Source organism: Cebidichthys violaceus, unplaced genomic scaffold, assembly GCF_023349555.1.
Source record: "Cebidichthys violaceus isolate CVI_PGR_0920_01 unplaced genomic scaffold, fCebVio1.0.p SCAF_38, whole genome shotgun sequence".
NCBI lineage: Eukaryota > Metazoa > Chordata > Actinopteri > Perciformes > Stichaeidae > Cebidichthys > Cebidichthys violaceus.
In genome coordinates this window covers 484,410-505,426 of record NW_027176572.1, presented here as the reverse complement: position 1 = coordinate 505,426, position 21,017 = coordinate 484,410, and the positions used below count along the sequence as shown (strand labels likewise).

Sequence of the window (21,017 nt, the reverse complement as noted above, 5' to 3'; positions counted from 1 at the left end):
GTGTGTGTGTGTGTGTGTGTGTGTGTGTGTGTGTGTGTGTGCGACAGAAATTTGCATCCGCCACCGAAGCCGCATTCCTCCAGACGCGTGGTGGCCGTGCCCTCGCATCCCCGACTACCAGCTGCTGAGAAAGAGAGAGCTGCCTGACACACACACACACACACACACACACACACAAACACACACATTTTCACCACTCCCATTTTTTTTACCAGCCCAGTGCACACACACACACACACACACACACTCCTCATCTCGCTCCACTGCCGGCTGGCATGGGACCAAGTTCTGCATAATGTCTCTGCCAAGGCAGATATGTTCACCAGTTAACTGGCTGCTGCCATCACCAGCCGCCTCCAACACACACACACACACACACACACACACACACACACACACACACACACACACACACAGAGGTTGGGATTGCCTCCGTTGTAGCAGAACTGATTCTAGTTTGAATCAAACACATTCTCTTGTCATGTATATTGCAGGTGGCAACCTCCTGTTCTGCCGAGTGAAGCCACCAAGGAAGTGTCTTAAAAGCTGCATTCTCTCTAGTGTCCAGCAGGGGGCGACTCCTCTGGTTGTATAGAAGTCTAGTCTAAAATGACTCTACTTCTCTCTTGATTTATTCCCTCAGTAAACATTGTAAACATGAGTTTATGGTCTCAATCTCTAGTTTACAGTCTTCTTCAATACAGCATGATGTTCATTTAGTACATTATGCTCCATTTAGAGTCAAACAGACCATAAAGCAGGGGATGCTTTAGGGGCGGGGCTACACAGTGATTGACAGGTTCGCTGCCGCCACCAGAGACGTATACAGTGTTACTACGTCCCTCCTCCGCATTCCAAATATGATAACTTCTGTTATCCGCATTGGTTACGGAAAAAAACCTGACGACGGTCGTAATCCAAGATGGCGCCAGACTCGAGGCTTCGTGACATCAGTCCACAAACCAATGGGTGACGTCACGATGACTGTACGTCCACTTCTCACGTACAGTCTGTGGTATATTAAACCTCCAACAGTTCTTTGCTGTATACTGAAATACAAAGCTGTAGTTTTCATTCATCATTTATCACACCTTCAGCTGTAGTATCAGAAACGGAGAATGTTCTGAGCTGAGACTCTGCCAATCCAGTGCTTCATCTTCTGGTCGGGGGTTCGGGGGGTTTAAGGCCGATGTTCTACAAATGTCAGTCAGAAAGTAGAGAAAAGGCTCCTTCCTGAATTCCCCGTTGTCTAAACTTATAAAGGAGCTCCTCTGACAGACCAACAAACTGACAGCTCATGTGTGTTGTTTTTTTTTATTTGACTGCCGCTCAAGTGTGCAGAGGTGCGAAAAACCAACTTGAGAATTCTTTTCACACCATTCCTCAATAGAACTATTTCCTGTTCACGGTTTTATGACTCAAAAAGACAAAACACAGCAGGAATGAAGGTACCTTTTATAGCAACGTTGTGATGAGCATCAGCCTTTTTCCATAGTTCAATAGTTCATAGTGCCAGTGACAAGCGTGTCTTTACAAACATCGATGTGTTTACGTTCATTTGCAAAGGAGGCCCTCACGACAAAGTCTTGAGACAAAGACCGGCAGACCAAGATCACTATTTAGGTACCGTCTCCTCCTTTTACCCGTTGAGGAGTATCTATCTTGGCAATAGATCGTCATATTGATAATCTATCGTGTCATTTTCTCTACCGTTTTTTTAATTGCAACGTCGTTCTGGGTGAATCTTTCACGTCACGGGAGCGAAGCTGTAGTGAACCACAGAGGGCGCTGTTTTGCAAACACGGAAGAGGACACAACCCGCGTCAACGGTGGTCGGTCCCCACTACGGGCATATTTAGAAACGCAGGCTATACGTCACCATTAACCACGTTAAAATACTCAGTGCTTTTCATGTTTCAAGTGTTTAACTCAAACAGGGGTATTAAAACATATGTAATGAAGTAACAAACGTGTTATATTGTGATCGATATTGTCATTGAGATATGCTATCGAGACAGAATATTTTGGTCATAACGCTCAGCTTTAAATGGAGGCGAGCGTTTCTTTAAGTTACCTACTAGACCGGACTTGACAGATTAAACACACAGTATATTTTGATCCATCCAGTCAATGAGGTGTGAGGTATTGTAGATGCAGCCTGGGAGGCTCCATGTCTCCCTCTAGCTCTTTTGAAGTCTCCTAAAGCAGCTATTTGCGTCGGCTAGGTGAGCCGCGTGTGAAGAATACGTTTACAGGTGCGGTTGTTATCTTCCTCATTGCAGACGGTTGTAACGCTGACATTTTCTGCAGCATCCTGACATAAAATCTAAACTGTTTCGCAAGCTGTTGCGCAGGGTCACAGGGATATTCTGCCCAGCAGACGTTTTTAGAAGTCAGGAGGTTCAGGGAGGAACTGCCTACATGCTACATAAACTTCCCTTTTAATGCCCCGAGATCAAACCCGTTAAACGAGGTCAGCCGCCGGGTCACGTTTGCGTGTCTTCCGTCTTGGACAGACGGAGACCGTCAGATAAACCCAGAGTCTGTCCCGACGAGAATGCAATATTGCCGGTGGGGGGGGGGAGGGGGGGGGGTCACGGATCAGAAGGCATCAGCTCTGCGCTCCCCCACCGCGGGGACGGGGCGGGTTACCGGACGCCGTGGCTGCGCGGTGTGTGCCGGATCTTGACGGACACAGTGTGTGATTTGCAGCGACAAGCGGAACAAATGTCGGTAATGAGGTCACCTTGGGCTGCAGGTCTGCGTCCGACTTTCAAGCCTGATCTCTCTCTCTCTATCTCCTAAACACACACACACACACACACACACACACACACACACACACACACACACACACCACGCCAGAGGAAAATCACATTCTGAGCCATCTGAATGAAAATGAGACTATTGAGATGCAGGGAAAAGATCCGCGAGAGCCAACGTGAGACAGATCGGCCCACCTTTTTATTAGACGCTGTGACTGTGGCTTAGCGGTAGAGCGGGTCCTTCAGTCAGAGGATTGGGTGTTCGATCCTGCTGCGTATGAGTGGGTGTGAAGGGGTGAATGACATTTCGCGTTAAAGCGCTCGTCTGGTCGTAGGACTAGAAAAGAGTACAACTGCATTTATTATGAAAAAAAAATGATTTTCAAGACGTTAAAGGATAATTAACCTCGCCAGATTCTTCGTGACACAGAAGCATCGGAGAAGCCATTAATAGAAGACTAGGCAGGTGATTGGATGAACCACTTGCCAATCAAACTCTTTAATTCTGGAGAAAAGCGAAAACCTCTTTTCCACCGGGAAAAGCCTTCGCTGTCGTTCTTTGCTCTTCTTCCGGTGAAGAAATACTCTCCAGTTCTGACATAATAATGATGTTGTTGCGGCAGCAAACGTTAAACTCTCTGGGAGTCGACAGAGTTGTTCAGAACGAACCGGTTCCCCCCGTAGCTCCTCGCAGGACGGCGATCGGTTCTGTTCTGCTTTACTCCCTCATTGAAGAAGGAAACTGCACAACTAAAGCAAGTACGTTAGGGTTTGGGTTTTTGCGTTTCTGTCAAACTGCAACCTTCAAAACGTAAAACCTGGTGGAAGCTTTGTGCCGACGCCACAGACTGGAACGGATGAATTCATTAGATTTTAAGAGCTTAAATATTAATGAAGGAAATCAAATATATCATATCATATCAAGATCATTCTGTAATAATCACAAAAATGATTGTTTGTCTTCCAATCAGATTGTGTAATTGTGGGTGGTGTGTTAGTGTTTGCATTTCAGTGGCTTTCTGGCTGTGTGTGCGTGTGTGTGTGTGTGTGTGTGTGTGTGTGTGTGTGTGTGTGACAGACCTCGTGCACACAGCTCAGTGTCGGATCACATCAGAGGACTTGCTCACTGAAAGAGCAGATTGAAACCAGAAGCTTCTCGGCATATCCAACGACAGTCGGAGGGAGAGAAACAAAGTCCAATAATTCCCTCTGAAAGAACCACATTTGTGGTGTGTGGTGTGATTTAGACAGTATTGATGATTGAAGGATCACAGAAATACTCAGCCTTGTTGCCAGGGATTGGCATTCTGTGTTTCTGCAAAACAAGGACACGTTGAATGCTTTTGCATTCGTCAAAGCAAGAATGACCATTATTATAAGTTACCTGGTAGGATAACAAGCAAGAAAGTCCACAGCGGGCAGGGAAGAGGGGTGGTGGGTAGGTCTAACAAACACAGGACTTTCACCCAGCAGACGGCTGTTTGTGTCCTGGGTGAAACTTTGACTTTATGCTTTTTACACAACATTGTTAAACTTGCTACACTTGTTATGCAACGTTGGGTTAGAAAGTCTGCAAAGGGCAGTTTCTTCATGGTATGTTGTTAGGTTCCGATGTTAGGTTATGATGTTAGGTTACATTGTTAGGTTACAATGTTAGGTTACAATGTTAGGTTACAATGTTAGGTTCCGATGTTAGGTTATGATGTTAGGTTATGATTTGGGTTACGTTGTTAGGTTACAATGTTAGGTTCCGATGTTAGGTTATGATGTTAGGTTATGATTTGGGTTACGTTGTTAGGTTACAATGTTAGGTTCCGATGTTAGGTTATGATGTTAGGTTATGATTTGGGTTACGTTGTTAGGTTACAATGTTAGGTTCCGATGTTAGGTTATGATGTTAGGTTACATTGTTAGGTTACAATGTTAGGTTACAATGTTAGGTTACAATGTTAGGTTCCGATGTTAGGTTATGATGTTAGGTTACAATGTTAGGTTACAATGTTAGGTTCCGATGTTAGGTTATGATGTTAGGTTATGATTTGGGTGACATTGTTAGGTTACGGTGTTAGGTTCCAATGTTAGGTTCTGATGTTGGGTTCTGATGTTGGGTTCTGATGTTGGGTTACATTATTAGGTTACAATGTTAGGTTCCGATGTTAGGTTCCGATGTTTCGTTACATTGTTAGGTTACATTGTTCGGTTACGATGTTAGGTTATATTGTTAGGTTACGATGTTAGGTTACAATGTTTGGATCCGATGTTGGGTTACGTTGCTACGCCACGTTGCTACGCCACGTTGCTACGCCACGTTGCTACGCCACGTTGCTACGCCACGTTGCTACGTCACGTTGCTACTTGTTCTTACGTTGTAGCGTTAAGTTACGTTGTGCTACAACGTAGGATTTTAAACCTGCTAGTCCAAATCAAAAATACATGACATTCTGCGCCCAATCAGCAGCAGTACTATATATGCGTGGCATGCGTGAGAGGTGAATGCACAGAACGCATAGGCACACAGCCACAGAAGTATAAATAAGACCTCTGATGTTACTCTGATCCTACAGTTTATCACTTATTAACTTACTTGGTGATAAAACAATACACCACCAATTAACAAACTGGGTGCAGGTTAATAACTGGAATGAAAGCTGCACCACAAATATCTTTTTTTTTTAAAGCATTTTAAGGTTGTTTCCTTCCTTTAATAATTCTTCCTGCAACCTCTACCTCTATCCGCCTCTCTGTCTTCCTTCAACACAGAAAAGGTATTAATGATGGTGAACTCCTTCATCCCCCGTACCTGTTGTTGACACTCAATACCTCAGAAATTGCTTGGCCCTGTAGGTAAAAGCCAGACCTTGGATACAATGTGGGCTCCAGGGAGGATAAATATCTCCCTCTCATCCTTTGAATCTGTCCCACAGATGTAGCTTCTGAGTGGGCGCTGGCAGCCTAATGCCAGTTTACCCACCGGTCACTTCCCTGGCTTTTTCTTCTTTTTTTTAAAGTCTGCTGGCGAGGCAAAGAGCCAAGGCTTTGGCGTGATGTTTTTTATGTGCCGGAGGCTGCCCTTTATTCACAATCTAGACTCTATCGCTGGGCCTCCTGAGGGGGACCGCCAGTCTTCAGAACCCCTCCCAACACCTCCCTCCCTCTGCCGCCTATTTCTGCTCAAAGTCATCTGGCATTTCTCCAAAGCGGAGCCATTGTCTCCCAGCAAGAGTTTATTATTATTAATCTCATTTTTTGTTAATATTATTAGTAGTTAGGTAGCAAAAAAAGGCCTCATTTCTCACTTCCACCCTGCGGTAGAGCTAAAGCTTGTCAGATTTTCATATTTATCGATTTGCCAGATTTTTCCTTCCTGCCTGGATTGTAATTAGGAGCCGTGGGACACGATGGCTTGTCCGGCACGGATAACGTCTTGATGCGAAAGGCTCTGTTATCGTGGATTTACCCATCAGGCCACTGTGCCCGGGGGCCGCGTTGATACCACGATGTGTGCACTCTGCTGCCGCCCTTCTCGCTGGTTCGTCTGATGAGGGCCTCGCTGCCGGCATGAGTTTTTGTTTGAAGAAGGGAAAAGTGTCCCGAGTCGTTTCTTCTTTTTTTTTTTCTGGCTTATTTCTTTAGCCGCACGTATTTTCTCTGAGGGTCGAAAGAAATACATGCAGGCTGATGTCACTGTCTGGTTGATAAAGAGATGGGCGGCCTTGGAGATGTGATCTTTGTAAGGCAACAAAAAGGCAAAAATAATGTTTTTTCAGGAAAAATATCCTTACTTTTCAACAAAAATTGGGCCTTTTTTTGTCCATACCCACGATTTGAAACAACATTTTTTGAGGAACGTAAAAAAAGCATGAATCTCATATGAACAAATTTAGATTATTGTATGTTTTAAATAGAGTTAGATATGTTTTAATGATTGGATTATTACATTTGTGGGCTAAATTAAGATAATAAAACCGTTGGATGAAATTGCGTGAGTTCAGCTTCTGAGCGATTTACCTTTTATTTTAGCTGTTTATAATAAATAATAATAAACAAACATACTGTGACGGGGGCGTTGTGTTATAACACACAAATACCTGCCCTCCTATGGTGTTTAAAGGGTTCTTACTCCTGCTCACAGTCAGCCACACTCCTCCGATTGATGATCAAGTGGCTTTCATCACCTGGTAAAAGCAGATTTGGGATACATTTATCCTGATATGGATTTACTGCCCCTTCCCTCATCGGATAACGATGTCAAGCCAAGTGAAGTGAGCGTTAATAGGTCCTGAACAGCCCGGTAGCCTCGGTGTCTGTGAGGTCAGCCCTCTCTCTCTCTCCGGGATCCTGCTTTAAAGATGCCTACACGCTCCACCGGCCGCCTGTCACTGTGAATGAAAGTGTTTCTTAACTGACGTAAAGAGCACGGCGGACTTCTGATCTGTGTCTGTTTTTTGTTTTTCCTCTCAGGGTGTAACGGAGCAGATGTCAATGCAGTGTTCACTCTTGTATTCAGGCCTGAAGTAGGGTGCAAGTCGAACAACAACGCGCGAATGTTGTGAGATAATCGGGACCTCCGTCAAGGAAGTTACAGGTCCACTGTGGGGTTTTACGTTCAGTGTCAACAAGATGCATTGTGTGTGTCCTTGAGATCTAAACAAAACCAAAACATTGAATGCCTTTCCATCCTCATAAGTCATTTAAACCATTTAAAATGGTTTTGAAGCCCAGAATTTGGCATTTTCCCCGCTGCCATCTTGGATTTTTGGCCGTCAACATCTTGTTTTTTTTCGCAACCAGTGAACTGAAGTGACCATATTTGGAATGCAGAGAAGTGACGCCGTGGTAGAGACGCCGTATACGGCTCTGGTAGCGACCTGTCAATCAGCGTGTAGCCCCGCCCCTAAAGCATCCCCTGCTTTATGGTCTGTTTGACTCTAAATGGAGCATAATGTACTAAATGAACATCATGCTGTATTGAAGAAGACTGTAAACTAGAGGTTGAGGCCTGCATTTACAAAGCTCTGTAGTTCTTTTAATCCTGCACTGCTGCAGTGTGAAACCATTGGCAACATTTTTTGTAAATGCATGCATGAGACAAGGCTCTCGTGTTTTTTCTTGTGCTTAAAAGTTCGTGAAATGAAATTTGAGTAAAGATTCCTTGTGTTGCAGATTCCGCCATTTGGCCATTCGTACTTTGTCCTCTTTTTTCTTGGTTCAACGTTGGCCGAGCTCATTTTCTACAAAGACTTTCTGCCATTTTGTCACTTCTGAGCAGTATTTCACCAATCATTTTATCCACCAGGATTTGATACCTCAACATATTTGAATAAACCCCGCGTGATGAAAACCTGAGCCACGTCCCTTCACAGATGAAGACCATGGCAGAAAGCTTAGAAGTGGAGCTTTGACTTGGGGTTGATTTTAAACACTCTATAGTCGTTGTTTGATTCTATGCCGTCCTAACTAACTCTTGAACGCACACATGCAACCAAATTCATATAACAGGATGACGTCTCAGAGCAAATACATCGCACATTTCACATGATGAATTAAAAAGGCGGAGTCTGAGCGGTCACGAGTCACCGTTGTGCTGAAATGATTCAGTTCGCCCAAAAATCAACACGGTTACCTTCCCTTGTCTGGGGTTTGATACAAATATGGATTCAGTTGCAGGCAAAAAAAACAACAATTTCTAATATTGACAAATTGCCTTTAGTGCGGTCTTGGCCCAGGAATGAGCTCTTTGAATGCTTCTAGTTTACAACGGAGCCGGTGGTGCATCTTGAAATGCAGTGCATGACTCCAATCACCCACATCGAGTTAAATGTGTTTAGAATAGGTGGAATTTACCTCTTCCTCATTCAGACAGTGTCTGATAATTGAATTCAATGCGTCATTCCTTTCCAGTAACTTCAATCGATGTGGTGAAGCAGCTCTTCACTGCTCTCCTATCCTCTCGTACTGGTCGTCTTGTGCCAGGGTCGGTTTTGCTGCACGTATCACCAATATTTAAAACACAAAAGCGGCACTTTTTTTTTACCGTCACGGCCTCCGGTCGACACGTATTCCGGAGAAAGCCGCTACGGCGTGAATAAAAACAACCTCGAGCGCCTTTCCAGATAGATTATTGTACAGGAAAGAAGTGAGGAGGCGGGAGGTAAACCCTTTGAAAGCTCAAGGTTTTTTTCCTCCAGCGTTTGCACTGCTGGTCCTCTCTCAAGTGATAATGGAAGATATTTCCTGTAAGTGGAATTTCGGCGGAGCAGAAGCCAGTGCTATTCCCCCGGTGACGGCCCCCGCTGCCTGGCTACCGAGCCCGCCTGGCCTTGGCTGCCGCGCAACAACGCTGGCGGGCTGCATGGGAATGAAAACATGCTCGTACGCAATCATAGTCGTATACTTTCTCTTTGAGCGTTCAAAAAGGCGAGATTGGCAGATTGGAAGTAAGAGCATGAATCTCCGGTTACAAAATACCCCCCCCCCCCCAAAAAAAAAGCCTTTCAAAGCTCCGATCATTGTCACATGTGTCGAGACATTTGCTTCATCTTTAACTGATGAATGTTGAAATGTTGAGGTGGTTTAGGGCATCTGGTGAGGATGCCACCTGGGCGCCTCCCTAGGGAGGTGTTCCAGGCACGACCAGCTGGGAGGAGACGCCGAGGGAGGCCCAGGACCAGGTGGAGGGACTATATCTCCAAACTGGTCCTGGGAGCGCCTCGGGATCCCCCAGTCAGAGCTGGCTGATGTGGCACCGGGAAAGGGAAGTTTGGGGTCCACCTGCTGGAGCTGTTGCCCCCGCGACCCGATCACGGATAAGCGGACGAAGATGAATGAATGAATGAATGTTGAAACTTTCTGCACAACAGTACTTTTTTAATTTTTAGTTTGACACCACTTCACCCAAAGTAGTCCTCAGCACCGACATGGGCGCAGTGTCAAAAGGCTTAAATTCACACACATTATAGATGCTGCGCAGCGCTTAAAGGGAAAATTCCCACTTCACTTCAAACTGGACAGAAACAAAAAGAAAGCTCACGCACATAGAAGAAGAAGATGTTTCGCTGTAACCATTAGATGGGGGTGACCGTGGCTAAGTGGAGAGCAGGGCCGCCTTTCAATCAGAGGGTTGGTGGTTCGATCCCCAGCTCCTGCTCCACTAGTCTCATGTCAACATGTCCTTGAGCAAGACGCTTAACCCCAAAATGTCTCCCGTAGCTGCGTCTACGGTGTGTAGATAGATACTGAATTGTAAGTTGCTTTGGATAAAAGTGTCTGATAAATGACTGTAATGTAATGATACAGATGTATTATTAAGAATCCGTCAGGAGGCTTCTCATCACTGTTTGCACGGTGAGGCATCAGCAGGAGGTGAAGGAAACATCTTGTCGCTGCTTCTAGCGTGGATCAGTTGTACAAATTCTAATCTGCATAAGAGCCTCAGTAGGCGTCACATAAAGTAGATACCTGTTCCACACACATCATTACCGTCTTCTAGGTCCATAGCCAAGGTCTCGCTCATTTCTCAGGCATTGACGGTGTTGCACTCAGTTGCACACGTTTAAAAGAAGAAAAAAAAGTGACGGAAGTTGTGCAAAGAATGATGAAAGAGAGCTTGAGAGAAAAGTTCAAAGCCGCCCTAATTTTATACCTTTAAGTACCTGCTGTTGGCCAAACCGATGCTTGAAGTGGATGTGACGGTCGGGGGGTTGTCCGTTTTGGAAAGTCGCAGTAAATCCATGCTTGAGTTTGGAGGACGTGACCGTCGTTTGAAGCTCTTAGCGTCCCACAGTCTCACCGCGTTGCGGTTGTTTGACGGAGCGTTCGGGCAATCCACGACCACTCGTAAATTTGTGAAATATCACGTGACTGCGCCGTATTTACGAGGTATCGTCACTCAGCGTTAAATGATACAAACAAACAACAGATGGCTGCAAGTAAACATATTTTGTGAAACCATCTACTTATCTGTTGGTATTTACACTTGGTGGGCCTGTTTAAACTCAACATATAGTGATAGGTTTGACCTGGAGGCCTGAATGCATTGTCCTCCGTGAGCGGTCAGACGGTCAAGTCCTCTGAAAGACACGTCTTTGTGGATACGTAGGAGGAATGGTCAGACATGCTGGACAGAAGCAGGATGAGGACCAGAAGGACGGCTTGGGAAGTGGCACGTACTCCGAGAATAGTTTTACGCTGGAAGTCGGTCCAACTCAAAACATGCCAGACATTGTGTCTTGGCTCAGTTGCTGAGGATTAGAAACAGTTGCAAAGTGATCAGCGTGCCAGTTGTCGCTCCAGGACACGGCGAGTTTCTCTTTCCGATCCGATCGGTCGCAGAAAACCTTTCTCTACTCGGCGCTGACATGCTCTGTGGGCAGGATTGGGAGTGGAATGAAGCATAATGTACTAAATGAACATCATGCTGTATTGAAGAAGACTGTAAACTAGAGATTGAGACCATAAACTCATGTTTACAATGTTTACTGAGGGAATAAATCAAGAGAGAAGTAGAGTCATTTTAGACTAGACTTCTATACAACCAGAGGAGTCGCCCCCTGGTGGACACTAGAGATAATGCAGGTTTTAAAAGAAATAAAAGATGCCATGTGTGTCGAACAGTAACACTCATTAAACTTAGATTGTTAGAACTCATGGATGAACAGCAAGCAGTCGCACCTGACAACCTGCATTTTGATAAAAAAAAAACTGAAGGAAAGATAAATTGGATTTCCTTCCGCATGCCCCAAAGACAAAATGCTAAAATGATTAACGGCTAATTCGCAGCTCATCATATCTTTTCACGTTTCATCACTTTGTAATATGCCGTGGTGCTGCTTGAACCAGCCCGTGCTGCTGCTGTACCTGCTGATCTGACAGCGAGGCAGAGCAAAGTGTGTCGGCTCGGCGCCGCCGTCGAAGAAGAGTCATATTCTGTAAAGGTCATCCATCAGAGGGGGAGATAGGGAGTGGGGGGAGGCAGGAGATAGAGGGAGAGTGATGGAGGAGGGAGGCGTTAAGTGTTGGCTTTCCATGTCAGGAGCAGTAAGTGGGGCCTCTTCTTCTTCTCCTCCTCCACCTCCTGGTGCTTCTTCTTCACGCTCTCACTCTGCGGCAACACATTTCTTCTCCGTAGGTTTTAAGCAGTGAGAGCGCGTTATATAAAGACAACCCGCATACATGTACGTCGTTATTCCGCCTGATCGGTACGATCGCGTCACACGTATGAACCTGTAATTACACGCTCGCGCAAATTCAGACATCGCACACTTCTCGTGGAGAATCACGCCCACGCGTCACATGTTGCTTCCCACTCCAATGCGAGCCGTGTCAAAGAGAGGAGGAGCGATAATGCTTTCCAAAGGGCCGTCTCATCGTCCCCTTCGGAAAGTCAGCTCACACGTCCCCAATTGACGTTTTTCGCCGCTACGTCTCCTTCGTGGGACATCGGCGGTTCGATTGCTTCTTAAAACCGATTACTTGGTCCTTTGCAAGCTCCACGGGCAAAAAGCAAGGCTTTGAGTGAGACTCAAAATACTCGTCCTTCAGAGAGAAACGGCAGCCGCAGTCGGCTTGAAACCGTGTCGATGAATTCCGAAAGGTTGCAATGGAAACATAGAAACATCTGACGGGTTTGTCAGTGTTGTCCGTTTCTTCATCAGTATGCTTTAGGGGGCGGGGCTACCTTGTGATTGACAGGTCTCTTACCAGAGCCGTATACGGCGTCTCTACCACGGAGTCACTTCTCTGCATTGATGGTGACGGCCAAAAATCCAAGATGGCAACGGGGAAAATGCCAAATTCTGGGCTTCAAAACCATGGTCAACAAAACCAAACTACGCCCACTTCTTTTAAATGACTTATGAGGATGGAGAGGTTCTCCGTCAGCATGTTCTAAAAAGCTCTCCTTACCAAAATATTGCTAGCTACGCTGCCTCTTGTTGGAAACATGATCATTTAAGGTGACAAAACCGTGTTTGAGGGAACATCGGTGGAGGTCATTGGAGACGTTTTCGACATCCTTTCATTCTCTTCTAAGGAGATAATTTATTTGGGATGTTGGCCTTTATTTGAAGCAGAAAAGACAGGCAGGAGGGAGAGAGGGTGGGGGGGGGGGGGGTCCCCAGCTGGAATCAAACCAGTTACATGTCAGTTACTTGGCAGGTGCCGTTACCACTTTTCTTACCAAGTTTGATTTTCAAACTATTCCAATACTGGCTGGACGCCGCTTCCATTTGCAGCTCGTAAGGCGCTGCTTCCTCCGCTCACACTTTAACCAGCCATGTTTTATTTGAGACGTGGCGTACTCAATTATACTGTGGCCAGAAAAATGCACGACTCAAAAATTCTGATTATGATTCATACCGATGCTGACAGGTTTGGAATCCATTTGTAGCTGATGCAAATTGAAGCTGGAACGCATCTGCTGCTGTTTCTTACTGTACGTCCAGGATGAAACACGTGACTCCTTTAAGGGTTTGACTTCCTACCACAGTCCCCAAAGGTCTCGACCAGCGGCAGCAGATACGTTCAGCCTCGGGCCAGATGTTTTAGATGCCATTAAAATAGTTGAATGGCTAATTTAAGAAATGTACACTTGTATTTATTAGGCAGAATTGCTCAAGAGGAAGTGATTCTGTTGGAGATGCGTTTCAGCTCTCAGCATGTGATCGAAGGCCCGGCAGGCTCCGTTGTTCACCGGAGGAAAATGTGATTGATTATATGTAAGACATCGTCACGACGCGGAACGTGTGCTTGAATATAAAAAGCACCATCGTCTGTCAAAATGCCACGTTTAAACAACACGTTAATATCATTGTGAATATTTCAGGTACAATGTATTTAGTGATATTGCGCCTGTGGCTGGAGATTGGAGTTGTACATGTTCTGCTGTTTTGAAGTACTTCATAGTATTTAACCTGAATGACGGTATGTGGGATCACTTACACAAACTGTCCGGTGCACGTCGACTTCCTCCCGCGTCTGAAGATGGAGAGCTGTTACCTTTTTTCCACGTCCTCCCTCGCTCCCTCGCTCCCCGGGCTGCTTGGCTCGGGCTGCGGGGGGGGGGGGGAGTTTTAATAAATGGCGTCCCCAGTTCTGGCAGCCTTATCTCCGGGCCCCGCCAAGCGATCGTCATCTGCCACTTATCAGGCAGATAAACACCCCCACCCCACCCCCCCCACACACACACACCCCACAAACACTTCTCTGTTGAGGGAATGGGGGAGTCGGGAGAGGAGAGGGAAGGAGGGAAGAGGATAAGGAATGGGCGGCAAGAAGATGGAAGTGAGCGAAGGGGAAAGGGTGGTGGGGGGCAGAGCAAGGATGGAGGAGAAGAGAAGTGTTAAAGAGGAATGAGGAAAGACTATGGATGGTGTAGTGACTAGGAAGGAGGGAAAAGGACACAGGTTAGGGTGTGAAGAAGGAAGGGAGTGAAGAGAATAAAGCGAGAGATGAAGTGGCACTTTAGGAAAAAAACAGAGACTTGTGGCAAAAATTGCACAAATCCAGTTTTTCGAAGCCAGAACAAGATTTTATTGTTTTACACACACACACACACACACACACACACACACACACACACACACACACACACACACACACACTGGAGGTCAGTTCCATTTGTGGGGTATTTGGGTTTTATGACTCAAGACTCAATTCCTCAAAGGTCACCTCCACCTGAGGAATCTTAGTTTTCATGAATTCCCTCTCAGAAAGAAGAGCTCTTTTACACACTCCCCCACTGCTGAATGTTAAGCAGCTAGTGTGGTGAACAAAAAACACACACACACACACACACACACACACACACACATACACACATACACACACACAGAGGTTAGAACAATGTTGCTGATTTATTTGGGTTTACATTTCAGCGCCGATCCACTAATGAACCCCCGTTATCGGGGGACGGGGGCTTCCTGTCGGTTGATGCGAGGTCATTGATTGTGGGCGGGTGGTGGCGGCGGCGGAGATGTTTTCCCCAGAGTCACATCAGCTTAATGAATTGTTCGTGTGCACTAGTAGAGGTGTTTTTAATACCGTGCCTTTTTTTTTATAAATGTGAAACGGAGCGGGAGCGAACGGCTGAATGTCATCGTTTAACGCGGCGAGCGGTGCTCAGCATCGACCACGGGAGGCGTGGCCTCGAGGACCCCGGCGGTTACATCACGCTGCTAAAAAGGAGGCAAAAGTTAGATCTTGGCAGGAATTTTGTAAGCGGATCATTGGGAAGGATACTTTAGAAAATGTGGCTGAGACAACCAATCAAGATGTTCTATGTTAGGAATAAATCACGAGGTGTCGTCATGAATCCACTAATAACTGACGCGTCTGTAGATGTGAGTCTTACTTTATTAGAAAAGTTTGGGAGAACCTAACCTGCTGTCAGTCAAACTTTTACTGGACCTCAGGACCACGGTGACCCCGTCACAGGTCTTTAAGTCTCCCTGAAGAATGAACAGAGCGAACTTTAACCCTTTTAGCTGCATCAGCTGGTAAATGTCTGATAGTCTAAAGTGACGACGCTCTGGACAAACTTAAACTGTAGCTTCGTCTCTTTCTGAATCTCCTCGTTGATTCGACTCCTCGTTCTCCCGCTACATCATTTTTCTTTCTTCCTCACCTTCCCCCTCCTCCCTCACCCCTTTCTTTGTCCGTCTCTTTCTTCCCCCCCCCCCCCGCCCGTCCGTCCGTCTATCACCCTCTCTCCTCATCTCTTCGCTCATTCTTCACATCCCTCTCTCTTTCTCTCTCGCTCTCCCTGTCCCCTTTTCTCTCCTCCCCTTAATGGTCTCTCGTCCCCCAGGTGGCCCTGGATGCCGTTTCGGCCCCCTGCTTTTGAATTTAATTACACGTGGCATTGTCTTCATGAAGCCCCCGACCCACACACACACACACACACACACACACACACACACACACACACACACACACACATAAACACAACCCAAGCCCACTGCTGCTGGTTCATACTGCATCCTAGATCACTGCAGGCTATAACACCCAGGGGTGGGTGGAGATCAACAAGGAACAGATTGAAGGCTGAAAAGTTGATATCGGAAATCAAATTAATGCAAGTGAGAGCGAAACCATATCTAATTAAGACGCTGTTGAAAAACCGACGGGCTAATCTGTTTTGGCAGAAATACTCGTGACTCGCGGCGTCGCTTGTGAGACCGAGAGTTCATTTAGGGAACGGTGGAAATGTCTCTATTCTATGGGTTAGACAAAATAACAGAAACACTTGACAGAGACACTGCGCACACAAAATGCTACAAAACCCATTTTAAAGTCTTGATCGCCTCTTTTATAGTTTTTTACCCACAACTCGGTAGCAGCAGGCGTGACTACATAGAGGTGTTCACCTTGTTTTGTCTACCCTGAACCACTAGAATACTCTCTTACAGTCATTTTGTCAACCGATTTCATTTCCCCCCCGTTCCTCTAAAAGTAGCTGCTCGGCCTCACATCCATTAAAAGTTCTCACGTATTCTTAAAATGTATGTTTACTGTTTCATCAAACTTGTTTCGTTTACATTTCCATCCATAGACGAGATGAAACATCATCAGAATCATTCTGCACGAATGTAATCGGACTCTTGTCACACGTTTTAAGGAAAAAGGGACTGGTAAAGACTTTCTAAGAGGACTTCTTTACATCCGTTCCTGTTTTTCATTCACATCTCCTTCAAGGCACAGAGCTCCTCAGATGGCTTGTTGTAACTATTCATAACCTCTCCTGACTTTAGGATCTGCTTTGGACGGAAAAATACATATTATATATATAAATATAAACATTTGAATTTGCCCGGGGATCGTGGCTCTCGTGGTCGGCTAACGTGGTTACGTCGCTGCACTGGGTCACTGCAGCGACGCCGCCGCCTTTTAGGTTGTTGTGAAGGATGGCTGTTGTTTCCTTCTCATTATGCGGCTCCTGAAATGTACCCGCGAGGGTCGGTGGGTGGGTGTGGTTAGTTTGAAATAACGACCCCTCGGCGGTGCTGCGAGAGCATCTATTCTGTCGGTCCAGGACTCGTGGAGCCGGCCTCGGCCCGTTCCCTTTTGTCAACGGTGAAAAATGAAGCATTTCTGAATCCCTGGCACTCGCTGTGTTTCCCTCTAGGCGCCTCAGATACATTGAGTTAACATAAAGCAAAATTCAGGACAGGGGCAGCCCGGGTGACAAATGAAGCGTCTGTGTGTTTTGTTTTTTTTTTTGGAGGAGAAAATAAAGGGGCCCCTTTTTGGTAGAAATGAGATTTAGTCCTCATTACTTCCTTCAGGCTCCAATCCCCCCCCCCGCAGTCCAAATGTATCTGAGAGCTACAATGGAAGATGGAATATTCTTAAAATGAGAAAAACAAGGGAGAGTAATCTGAGTATGGATCATTTTTCCCTTCAACTCGCCCTCAGTCTGTCGTCCATCTCGGCTTCACTCCCATTTTGTCACATTACAGCTTATTTTCGCGCCGCTCTGCCGGCCGGGGGCTGCAAAAAAAAAAAAAAAAAAAAAGGAAAAAGTCGCCCAGTCCAGGTCTGATCACGACACCATCGCTGCTTCTTAAAAATGGATCCAATTTGGGTTCCGGAGAGAAAAGCTCGCCGGGGTACAAACGAAGGCGCCTCGTCCGACTCGGACTCATCTGTAGTCTGCAGGAGAAGAGAGGAGAGAGGAGAAGGAGAGAGGAGAGAGGAGAGAGGAGAAGGAGAGAGGAGAGAGGAGAGAGGAGAAGGAGAGAGGAGAGAGGGACGGATGGTCCGGGCGGCTTTTTTTGGCCAAGATTTGGGAGAGAGGCCGGAGCGCCGCGGTGTTTTTCGGCTTGTTGGTTAATTAGAGGGAGCTCTCCGCCTGTGATGTCGTCACGCTCGCTGGCCGCCTGGCAAGTCTCTCCGGGGAACCCGAGCTTTCTGATTCCCTCCCAACATAAAAACAAAATCCTGTCGAGCGCTTTCATGTTTGTTTGTGTTTTGGGTATATCAGGCTTTCTACTCTGATTCTGTATCAGGAAATACGTGTGTGTGTGTGTGTAGATGTTTCTGTGTGTGTGTGTGTGTGTGTGTGTGTGTGTGTGTGTCGGCTATTCAATTAGGCTTTTCTGCAGATGCAACTCAAACAGGTTTTTGCCTCATCAATTACCAAAGGCACTTTGGGTCCGTACTTGTTTCGCTGGTCCCAGGGTCGCCTGCTTGTTTACCGTCTCTGCCTGTGTTTCATTTGAACTTAATTAATCCTTTTAAAACCATTTCGGAGAGACCGATCCGTTGGCTCCACCGCGGCTCCCATTCAAACGGCACAAACGAAAAAAAAGGATCGACGGCGTCAGATTGAAACGACAAATGAAATGTTTGTTTCTAGACTCCAGAGATGACGGTTCAATGGGGGTGCAAAACAAGCGTCACCCCTCACCCCCCCTTCCTCCTATTCGTGCTTTCAGATTGAGATGTGATATCCGGCAAAAAGAAAAAAACAAACAGACAGTTTGGCCAACAGCATGACATTATGCGATTGTGTTTTTTTTTTTTGATCCGGGGCAATGTCGGCTAGTCTCAAGTCTTTCCGGTGCGCTGCTTTGCTTTGGTTACTGTCAATGTGGACGCTGGAGACGCGTATGTTACCTGGTGTACATGTAACCAGGTTAAAGGTGCAAAAGTCTAAAGAATGTTAAATCACATACAGCTGCTGCTCTGCTCTCTGCGGGCTGCACCATTTAAAGGGTGCCGCGCCTCTGACCCCTGACCCCACCCCGTTTACTGATGTCACAAGCAAAACCCGGCGAGTGACGAAAAAACACCCGAGACGAGAGACGGGCCGTGCCGCCGAAGACGTCGGAGAACCCAAACGAGAAGCCGCGGACGTCTCCGTCCAGAAGCAGAGCGTCCATTCAGACGCCGCCGCTCAGCGAGCAGAAGAAGAGGCGACGCTGACAAACCAATTCCGCCACTTCAGCTTCTATTTCTCACCGAGGGGGGGGGGGGGGCGAGCCGGCAGTCGCTGCCCGCTGACAGCACTATTAAGACACGTCGGGCCACTCAGCTATCGCAGGCGAGGTGTTCATACGTCTCTGTCTGGGGCTTAGGACGCCGACCAGTCTGCCGCTTCTCCATTAAAAAACAGTTCACGGTGGTTTTTATTACAGTATATGTAACCTAGATGAGTCTATTTTTCATATTTTATGGATTACGACCGTTAAATAACACACTTATAGGCACCTTATAGCTGCACACAGTGTTGAGGCGTTACAGAGCTGACAGAGCACCACTTGTCTCATAGGTGAATGACGATGTTTTACTGTAAAGAGCCACTCGTTTAGACAGTGGTGTTAAAGGACGAGGCCTGTGGGTTACACAACGCCTTGGCGACGCTAGCTAATCATGACAGATTGAAGGACTGATTATGAAATGTGAATTTTGCAGGACTGCGGCGGAGTCAAGGCTCGCTATTTGCATATCCTTCATCTGCCTTGTGCGTCAACAAAAGGAGAAGCGCTCTCTGTCTCCACACCGGCGCATTCAGATGCAAAGTAAAGTGAATGTAATTATGTACCCTTTCTTTTTGTTCTTCTTCATAACATTTTGCTCTGGCTTTAATATTACGCTCAGCCGTGAATATAAATTGTAGTCCTCCGTTTGTTTCCCTTCAAGGCGATTGGGGGGGGGGGGGGGGGGGGGCAGCTTTGCGCTGGGTTTAATTCTATTTGTGGGGAAATTTGTTGTAATGTTTGCCCGGCGGCAGGTCAGGTTAGGAATTCATATTTCATAAAGTGAAGATATGCTACAGTAATAGCTCATTTGGTTCTGGAACGGCAGAATGTATTGCCGAGTCCCCCGAGGAGGTTTTTGTTGCCCTAATTCAGCAGACGTTGGCGTCTGGGAAGTGCTCCCGCGATAACCCCAGTGACATCGCCACCTGTTGAGGCTCAGATCCGGTGAAGAGTGGGCACCGGCATTAGTTTAAAGGCTGTGGTGAATCTGTATGTGAAGGGAGATTTCAACAGAGCTTTGTAAAATGACATCTGTACTCAACAGTCAATACGACCATTCACGAGACGTGCAGGGATATCACTCGGACCCATACGTCCGTACTAAGTCGATGCCGAACAATGAAAACATTCCGGTTTTTCTACAGTGCCGGGGGATCATGGCTCAAGACTAACAGCATACCGTCGTCCCTCGGGCGAGTAAACATTTTCCTGATTATGCTCCATTGGGAACAACGACTCCGTGTTGAAATCTGCAGGAGGAGAGCTAGGCAACGTTAGCTGTTAGCTTTTAGCAGCTGGTGGGAAGCACAGGTAACAGAGCTAACAGCTAACGTTAACGGAGGTTGCGTTGACTTACATCAAGTGTATTGGTTTTGTTTTTGGTGAGAAACTTGGGCCGGATCATCAGGGGATTAATAACAAATAAGCAAAAGAGGAAATGCAAACTAACAGAGGAGTGTATGTTAATGTATGGCGGAGTACATGGGATATATTGTTTTGTTTTTTAGTTTTGTCGTGGCATTGATTGGGCATCAAAATTGTGGAAGTTACCACCAATTCGAAGGTCAATGTATGCACTCCCTCCTACTCAAAGAACAGTGTCGTGGATGGAGCAGTGTCCTTGCCTTGCTGCAGTTATTTAAATTGTCTAAAAGTGTATTGAGCAGTAACAAAGAAGAAAGAAACAGCATTATGGAGGTGCAGAAGCCTCTCCACACATAAAGGCACAAGATTTAAGAGTCTGGCTGTTCTTAGGCACAGCAATGGTTTGAGCTAAATATCAACTTTTTTCTTTTAAAAGTCCTCAAGGACATAAAAAAAACCCATAAATAATAATGTGATCTTGAACCTAATGATGGCAGAACATTTTAAGATTCACTGGTTGTACCAATAATCATTTCCTAGAATGATCAAACCAATGAGGTTCAGGCTCTGCTGTATGTATGTACGTGTATATACTGTATGTTCAATATTTAAAATGAAGGAGGAAGTTATGGATTTTCTGTGAATCAGTCAAGTGCCGAGTTTAAAAGCAGCTTTGGTGGATATTGTACCATTGATTATTAGCAGCTTCTGCACATATGGATGCATCCTGCACATTAATGTGAACACCGGGGGTAAATCAAATGTGAAGGTTTATCCAGTTTAAACTGTACTGACTGCTATGTTGCTACAAAGGTCTTGCTGGTTTTGATCTTTGCACAAATATTCCATTTTTATTTTCTGTAAAACCTGTGTTTTTTTTTTCCCCGTCTGTTTCTTCTGACTGTAG

General features: G+C 46.0%; 1 protein-coding gene across 1 annotated transcript in view; it reads left to right on the top strand.

The window, feature by feature from the left end:
- LOC137884322 (receptor-type tyrosine-protein phosphatase N2-like) overlaps positions 1 to 21,017 on the top strand; it is a 161,262-nt gene that overhangs the window by 65,970 nt on the left and 74,275 nt on the right. The gene's annotated exons all lie outside the window — the stretch shown is intronic.